Source organism: Aegilops tauschii, unplaced genomic scaffold (genome assembly GCF_002575655.3).
Source record: "Aegilops tauschii subsp. strangulata cultivar AL8/78 unplaced genomic scaffold, Aet v6.0 ptg000322l_obj, whole genome shotgun sequence".
NCBI lineage: Eukaryota > Viridiplantae > Streptophyta > Magnoliopsida > Poales > Poaceae > Aegilops > Aegilops tauschii.
In genome coordinates, this window is record NW_027332575.1 from 1 (window position 1) to 6568 (window position 6568).

At 34.8% G+C, this 6568-nt stretch overlaps 2 non-coding genes across 2 annotated transcripts; one reads left to right on the forward strand and one right to left on the reverse strand.

The window, feature by feature from the left end:
* The first annotated feature begins 182 nt into the window (after positions 1-182).
* TRNAD-GUC (transfer RNA aspartic acid (anticodon GUC)) lies at positions 183-256 on the forward strand. Its single transcript has one exon. It is a non-coding gene; the product is annotated as a tRNA-Asp (tRNA).
* Positions 257-2868: 2612 nt separating this feature from the next.
* Positions 2869-2939, reverse strand: TRNAC-GCA (transfer RNA cysteine (anticodon GCA)). The gene has a single exon. It is a non-coding gene; the product is annotated as a tRNA-Cys (tRNA).
* Positions 2940-6568: the final 3629 nt, after the last annotated feature.

The following is a 6568-nucleotide window of genomic DNA, read 5'->3' on the forward strand; positions in this document are numbered from 1 at the left end:
GATTATTATCCATTTTTAGTGATAAAAAATCACGACATACTAGTTATGTCACTCTCACTATACCCACGTATAATATAATATGTGGGTATGTAGTATATGATTCGTCTATTTCTTAGAGTACGAAAGACGAATCGAATCTTCTTATGGTTCTATTTAAGAATGGGTATGCCATACACCCCGCGGGGATTGTAGTTCAATTGGTCAGAGCACCGCCCTGTCAAGGCGGAAGCTGCGGGTTCGAGCCCCGTCAGTCCCGAACTAGGGTTCAATGAATGGAGAAATTGATATTTCCTTTTTCCATGAAAAAAAGGGGCAGGGAGCAAGATCAAATACCCACAGGGCACCCTTACTTCACTTTTTTATTTTGCATCCCTCATTAAAGAGGGAGGGAAGGCATATAGGAATTTTTTTTCACTACTCCCGATCGATAAAGATAAAGAAAGACACACATACGATATGTGGATTAGTAGAATTTAGGATATTATATTACTCTATCTTTCTTTATGATGATACCATCCTCATCTTAATTTCCTATTCCACTCTTATGGAATAGAGTACCGGTATTTTACCGGAATCCATACATAAATCGTATTCCCTTTTTATTTCAGACCTCTTTTCCCCATCTCACTTCTACTGCTTATTTGGATGTCTATGTGACCCATAGAAAGTTGGTCATATAATACATACATAATTGTATGTATAACTATAAGAAAAAGGAAGGGAAATTGTATAAGATTAAGAAAGTAGAAGATTAAGAAAGCTCGTGGGTTAGAGATATAGAAAAGAAAAAGTAGAAAAGGATTAAAAAAGAGGGAATTCCTAATCCAATCAAAAAACCCATTTTGGTCTTAGTGTGGATAGAGGATCTTCCTATGTTATACTATATAACTCTCATCCGTGAAATATAACTCTCATCCATGAATTGATTTGATAGATCCGATATTCATAATATTGAATTGATTCAGTATTATCAGAATGCAAGCCCTACCCTTGAATTTACAAGATACCCCTTTTTCCTCTCCATGGGATTACATCCCGAGTTATTGTGAAAATAAAAAATAAAGAGGTTATGGAAGTCAATATTCTCGCATTTATTGCTACTGCACTGTTCATTCTAGTTCCTACTTCTTTTTTACTTATTATTTATGTAAAAACAGTCAGCCAAAATAATTAATTGGAATTCCAATTAATCATTGAAGAAATTAAAAAGGGATTAAATAAAAAAAATCCAAGTCTTAAATGAAAGGATCTGGTTGGAATCTTAAAGTGTGGTAGAAAGAACTACATATAGTTTTTTCTACGACACTTTAGATTCTTTCTATTATATTATCTTTGAATCTACATAGAATAGATTAGTAGATTGAAATAGTTAAGTAGTCTAATTCAATTTCTTTTTTCATTGCATCCACTTAATTTCAATCAGGTCAAAATAAAAAAATCTAAGACAATTCTTGACCAAAGAATCCATGGAAGGAAAGAAAAATAATATTAAGAATAGACTATAGTAAAAAGTAAAAGGAAATGGAAAATGTGTGATATGCCGTGAATAGTTCCGTGGAAGAAAGTCGAATTTTCTTATGTATAGAACTTTTTTTAACCATTCGTCATTTCTAGTAGAAATTATGAATTGGTATAATGGCTCTTTCTTACATTACAACTTACAATACAAGAGTTTCTTACAGGAGTGAAACAAAACTAAAGAAAAAGATTAAAGAATAACGTTTGACAAAATGATTAATGCAAAATGATCCATTAATGAAAAGAATTGATACAACAATTTGATTACTTAATCAATTAGTAGTATCCCTAGAGTCCACTCCTTCCCCATACTACTAGTGAAAGAGAAAATGTAAAGACTACCATTAAAGCAGCCCAAGCGAGACTTACTATATCCATCTAAATTATGTCTCCTATTTCTATGAAGGGATTATTCTATTCTACTATTGATCAATAATCATAGTGGAATCAAGGGTACAGAGTCAAAAAGGGATTCCGCCCTAAGGCCATGGATCAATCAGTTCAAGGAATTTACTCCTAACAAATTCTTATAGGAATTCTGGTAGAATTAGAGAGCATTAAAAATACGATACTATAGCCCTTTTTTCCTTAAAAAAGAAAGAGTACGGGAATGATGTCCTGAATAGAAGAAGCGGGAATAGGAAGATTTTTTATTCCTTTTGTTACTCTTTTTTTTTTTTTAAGCAAAGGACGCCCGAATATACCATAAAATTAACGATAGATAAATATTTATTGGATACCTACCTTACCTAATGTTTATTTTTGACCTAAACCCTGCAGCCTTGCTTTGTATCATTCTATGAAAGAATGAAGAGGAAGAGATTTTATCCATAACACAACTCCTAAATTGATTTTTGATCGACCTATTTAATCTGATTCTCGTTAGAATTAAAATTAAGTAGTCCTTACTTTAGTGTATGTAGGTAACATAAGATGTACGATAAAAAAATGTATAATAATTAGTAAGTCTTGATATTCTTTCGTGGAGTCCCTTCTTGAATCTTAGATTGAAAAAAAAAAAGAATGCCCCTTAGGGACCTTTCTTTGGATACCAAGATTTCTGACATCTTATCCTCGTATTTTAAAATTATCAAATCGAATCTCAATTAAGAACCAATTCAAATTCATATAATAAAAGAATAAGGAAACACTACCTCACCCCTATTGATAACCATTTTGGCCACTACCGTCAAAACAAACCCTAACCCTAGTTTGAGGATAGAACTATGGTATGGTTTCTCTAAACCCAGTATCGGCAGGCCCAGTTACTCTCTTGCCCGAACTTATGCGAAGTAAAAATTGATCGAATTCGATCAGCACTATAAAAAAAACCTAAGTATTTTATTGATCAGGCGGCACCCAGATTTGAACTGGGGATAAAGGATTTGCAGTCCCCTGCCTTACCGCTTGGCCATGCCGCCAAAAAATCCGATCAAAAATCTAGAAAACAGCAAGTATTCATCCACGTTTTCTTACGAAAAGCCCCTTTTATTTTGAATATAATTCTACTTACTTTTTTCCAATCTTTTTCAAAAAATCTATTCCTGCTTTTTTTGATCCAGTTTCTATTATTCTCCTCGATAGATTCTATCTTAAAACATACATTGTTAACACAATAAAACTTCCCATTTCTTTCTATTGAGATGAAAAAGAAGAAAAAGTGGATTTCTATTCACAGGCTGCAAAATTCAGAATAAATTGGAACCGTTAACTAGAATTCTCTTTTTTTTATTGCAGTAGTGAACTACTCTTAAATCGGTATTATCTCCCCCCCCTTCAATGGCATAATAAAATAGTATGACTTTATGCTTAATCCGTGTATAGGTAAACTTTAGGTCCGAACAGCATTATTATCCAAAGATCCCCTTTATGTACATATCTCTATGGAGAATCATGCTTTAATTTTTAAAAGTATTAAATTAAATATCTTGAATAAAAAAAGGAAATTTGCTCTGATATAGAGTATAACCTTACTATCTTGGCCTACCCAAGTGAAATTACGATAAAAGAAAAGCATGGATATGGGGAGAGGTGGATAACTAGATTGGCATGTACTTAAAAAAGGGACTTACTTGATTTTAGAATTCCACAATGAAATACTGAATTTTCTAGTAATTATACTACTCCGATCCGAAATAAAAAAGAACCCTCAAATTATTTTGAGAAATTAAAGTAAGCACGCTATTCTAAATCGAAGTAAAGTCAAACTTTCTAGTATATTATATTACGGCTTTATTACATTCATAGAAAGGAGATAAAATGAGAAATCTTTGCCATCCAATCTGATTAGAATATCATAACATAAAGTATAAGTGGCAGAATTTTTTTTTTTAGGAATGTTTTATCAATTCATTTTCATTTCATTTGTACCCCTGGCAAACTCGAACTTTCGTCCAAATGGTCTCTATTCATATGTATGAAATACATATATGAAATACGTATGTGGAGTTCCCTAGAATTTCATGTGATTCAGTAAACAGAATATAGATTCCATGATTGCTAGATCGATCCAGAGGGATTGATGAAGAGTGAGCTGATAATGGAATTTTTCTTTGATAAACAGGAAACTTAAGATTAAGATGCTCCGGAATGGAAACGAGGGAATGTCCACAATACCCGGATTTAGTCAGATCCAATTCGAGGGATTTTGTAGGTTCATTAATCAAGCCTTAGCAGAAGAACTTGACAAGTTTCCAACAATTAAAGATCCAGATCACGAAATTGCATTTCAATTATTTGCGAAAGGATATCAATTGCTAGAACCCTCGATAAAAGAAAGAGATGCTGTGTATGAATCACTCACCTATTCTTCCGAATTATATGTATCTGCGAGATTAATTTTTGGTTTCGATGTGCAAAAGCAAACCATTTCTATCGGAAACATTCCTATAATGAATTCCTTAGGAACCTTTATTATAAATGGAATATACCGAATTGTGATCAATCAAATATTGCTAAGTCCTGGTATTTACTACCGCTCGGAATTAGATCATAAGGGAATTTCTATCTACACTGGCACTATAATATCAGATTGGGGGGGGAGATCGGAATTAGCAATTGATAAAAAAGAAAGGATATGGGCTCGCGTGAGTAGAAAACAAAAGATATCTATTCTAGTTCTATCATCAGCTATGGGTTCGAATCTAAGAGAAATTCTAGATAATGTTTCCTACCCTGAAATTTTCTTGTCTTTCCCGAATGCTAAGGAGAAGAAGAGGATTGAGTCAAAAGAAAAAGCTATTTTGGAGTTTTATCAACAATTTGCTTGTGTAGGTGGGGACCTGGTATTTTCGGAGTCCTTATGCGAGGAATTACAAAAGAAATTTTTTCAACAAAAATGTGAATTAGGAAGGATTGGTCGACGAAATATGAATCGGAGACTTAATCTTGATATACCTCAGAACAATACATTCTTGTTACCACGAGATGTATTGGCCGCTACGGATCATTTGATTGGAATGAAATTTGGAACGGGTATACTTGACGATGACGATATGAATCACTTGAAAAATAAACGTATTCGTTCGGTTGCAGATCTGTTACAAGATCAATTCGGATTGGCTCTTGGTCGTTTACAACATGCAGTTCAAAAAACTATTCGTAGAGTATTCATACGTCAATCGAAACCGACTCCCCAAACTTTGGTAACTCCAACTTCAACTTCAATTTTATTAATAACTACTTATGAGACCTTTTTTGGCACATACCCGTTATCTCAAGTTTTTGATCAAACGAATCCATTGACACAAACTGTTCATGGGCGAAAAGTGAGTTGTTTAGGTCCTGGAGGGTTGACGGGGAGAACCGCAAGTTTTCGGAGCCGAGATATTCATCCGAGTCACTATGGGCGTATTTGTCCAATTGACACGTCTGAAGGAATCAATGTTGGACTTACTGGATCCTTAGCAATTCATGCGAGAATTGATCACTTGTGGGGATCCATAGAGAGTCCGTTTTATGAAATATCTGCTGAGAAAGCAAAAGAAAAAAAAGAGAGACAGGTGGTTTATCTATCACCAAATAGAGATGAATATTATATGATAGCAGCAGGAAATTCTTTGTCCTTGAATCAAGGTATTCAGGAAGAACAGGTTGTTCCGGCTAGATACCGTCAAGAATTCTTGACTATTGCATGGGAACAGATTCATGTTAGAAGTATTTTTCCTTTCCAATATTTTTCTATTGGGGGTTCTCTCATTCCTTTTATTGAGCACAATGATGCGAATCGGGCTTTAATGAGTTCTAATATGCAGCGCCAAGCAGTTCCGCTTTCTCGGTCCGAGAAATGCATTGTTGGAACTGGATTGGAACGCCAAACAGCTCTAGATTCGAGGGTTTCCATTATAGCCGAACGCGAGGGAAAGATCATTTCTACTGATAGTCATAAGATACTTTTATCAAGTAGTGGGAAGACTATAAGTATTCCTTTAGTTAACCACCGTCGCTCTAACAAAAATACTTGTATGCACCAAAAACCCCGGGTTCCACGGGGTAAATCCATTAAAAAAGGACAAATTTTAGCAGAAGGAGCTGCTACAGTTGGGGGCGAACTTGCTTTAGGAAAAAACGTATTAGTAGCTTATATGCCATGGGAAGGTTACAATTTTGAAGACGCAGTACTAATTAGCGAACGTTTGGTATATGAAGATATTTATACCTCTTTTCACATCCGGAAATATGAAATTCAGACGGATACGACAAGCCAGGGCTCCGCTGAAAAAATCACTAAAGAAATACCACATCTAGAAGAACATTTACTCCGCAATTTGGACAGAAATGGAGTTGTTAGGTTGGGATCCTGGGTAGAAACTGGTGATATTTTAGTAGGTAAATTAACGCCTCAGATAGCGAGCGAATCATCTTATATCGCGGAAGCTGGATTATTACGGGCCATATTTGGCCTTGAGGTTTCCACTTCAAAAGAAACTTCTCTGAAATTACCTATAGGTGGAAGAGGGCGCGTTATCGATGTGAAATGGATCCAAAGGGACCCGCTCGACATAATGGTTCGTGTATATATTTTACAGAAACGTGAAATCAAAGTTGGGGA